The sequence below is a fragment of the Mus caroli genome, unplaced genomic scaffold, assembly GCF_978045245.1.
Source record: "Mus caroli unplaced genomic scaffold, Mus_caroli_1 scaffold_14, whole genome shotgun sequence".
NCBI lineage: Eukaryota > Metazoa > Chordata > Mammalia > Rodentia > Muridae > Mus > Mus caroli.
In genome coordinates this window covers 16,093,984-16,096,430 of record NW_028227269.1, presented here as the reverse complement: position 1 = coordinate 16,096,430, position 2,447 = coordinate 16,093,984, and positions in this window count along the sequence as shown.

Sequence of the window (2,447 nt, the reverse complement as noted above, 5' to 3'; positions counted from 1 at the left end):
AGCTCGCAGGGATCCCGGGCTCGAAGCCGCCACAGACTCTGCAGCCAAAGTTGACCTCTCTGAGGATGGGAGCAAAGAACCTGAAACCCTGCGAGGGAAATGGGAACAGACAGGAGCGTTCCCAAAAAAAGGCCCAAGGTGGCCAAGCAGCCTCTCCCTAGTGCAGGGAACAAAGGGCTTCTGTGTCGGGCACATCTGGTCCCGCTGCGTCCGGCTTTAGGGGACCAGAAACTTTTCCCGGGTGTGGGCGAAGGCGGAGGGCACTGGGTATCGGGCACCAGTTGAGGAAGCCTACCGGGTGCCCAGGGCGCAGCGCAATCCCCGCGACCCTAGCCTCCCGCCCGCGGCGGGCTAAGCTACCACTCACCTCCTCGATGGCCGCCACGGTGTTCCGGCACTGGGCCGTGCGCGTGGTGAAGCTAGAGGCCGTGGGGGCCTTGTAGTCCTCATGGGTCTCGGCCACGAATTCCGACACGGAGATCTGGTCCGGCATCGCCAGGGCGCAGGGGCGCGGACTGACGCCGCCTCAGTCGCCCAGGGCGCAGGCTCCGACCCCGTCGCCGCTCGGGGACTTGAACAAAGGGAAGCGCGGGCGCGGAAGTCGCCGCGGGACGCCCGGTGGCAGCAGGGGCGCGCGCAGCCCGCGGCTCTACCAGCTGTGCTCCGAGAGCCGCAGCTTCTGAGTCCTCTGCAAAGGAGCCCAGACGCGGGAGCGCACCGTCAGCGGGAACGATGCGCCACCAAGCCGCTGTCCCTGACACCTCCCTCGGAAAGGGGAGGGCTCGGCTGGGGAGGGCGCGGAGGCCCGCCCGGCGGGGCGGGGCCCAGACCTGGCCGCCAATCGGGTCGCCCGTCGCTACCGCGCCGCCAGGAAGCGGAGGCCTCAGCAAGGAGGGCTATGTGCGCTCAGGGCCTGTCAGTGCCTGTGGGTTGCTGCTTTGCTTCTGACTTCCGGACGTGCTGGGGTTCGAGGGCGCGCCCTCTCATAAGCTGCGGTGCCTGGCTCCCATCCCGCACCCGCCATGACCTCTAGCAACATTGCCCAGAGGGCGTGGAGTGGAACCGGGGATACTGGCTTCCCGGCTGGAAGGGAGCCCACCCTTTTGCTCCCCAATCCCACCCTTGGGCTCAGGACCCCCTGAATTCCCCACCAGAACCTCAGTGAAGGGCCAGGGAAGACATTGTGGGTAGCTCGCCCCCTACAGGACAGTGAAATCCTCCAGGGCACTTTAGCGGGACAAGATGTAGGGACAGTTAGTTGGTGATGAAATGATAGGGACCATGTTCTGTCTGTGCTCCTTCTCACAGCCTTAAGAAGCCAGGGATAAAGGGTAAAGGGAGGTGTTTTGCATAGGGAGTTGACCATGGTACAAGCCAAATGGAATTCAAACCCATGACCTTCAACTTGGAAGAATACTCCAACCCCGAGTAAGCATCTTGTTCCCTAAGCTTGTACATTTAGGGACACTCCCAGTTACCTGAAGACAGTTTTAGGGTGCTAGGCCAGGCTTCACCCTGACAAAATCATAGATTGCACTGATGTGCTGTGGGAAGTGGGGGATACCCAAGAGAACCAGAGGTAGAGATGATTCTCAGAGAGTACTCCAACCCACAGCTGACTGATCACAGACACAATTGGGCCAATAAATCATCTGAATTAGGACATTTTCATTTATATCTTATTCAGGAATTCTCAGCTGTATTTTATTTTATTTTTTTTTCACATTTTGTGTTCATTTTAATGATTAAAAAAAGGGCACAGGAGAAAAAAAAACCTGATATTTCACTTATATTGCATAACAAGCTAACCAAACTGGACATGGGGGATGAATTATAAAACAAATCATTTTATGTATCTTCCTAGGACTATTCTTCAATTAGACTTCTATATTTCAAATAAGGCTGAGGTATAGTACACTAAGAGACAAAAAAGAATAGGGCCAAAGTAACAGATCCCCAAAACCAGACCCCATGTCAGAACACATCATAGAGCAACCATTTATCAGATCAGAGCCTCAGCTGTATTTTAAAAACCCAGAGTTTCTGAAGACACTAGTCAAAAATCACACCCTCTAACTCCCTAGGCAAGAGGCATGGTTACTGCTGCTGCCAACAACACAGCCTAGAGAAACTTTACAAAAACCTTTTGTGGGTCTGAAAAGAAGAGAATGTGAGGGACATTATAAGCCCAACATGGGAAATAAAATGGTCTCCTGCTGCCATAGGACAGTAGACCAGTCCATCTTTTTAAGGCTCCCATGTACAAATATGCTGTATGAGGTAGCAGCTGAGGTCAGACATTATGTATGGCTTCTGGTATTTTACCAGCACTGCCTGTGAATAAGTTCAGCCTTCAAAAATAGCTGTGCCAGTGGGTAGCTTTTATTCCTGCGCAAGGCAATAAACTGCAATCCCAAAACTCTGCCACTTTCCACCGTTGTGAACAT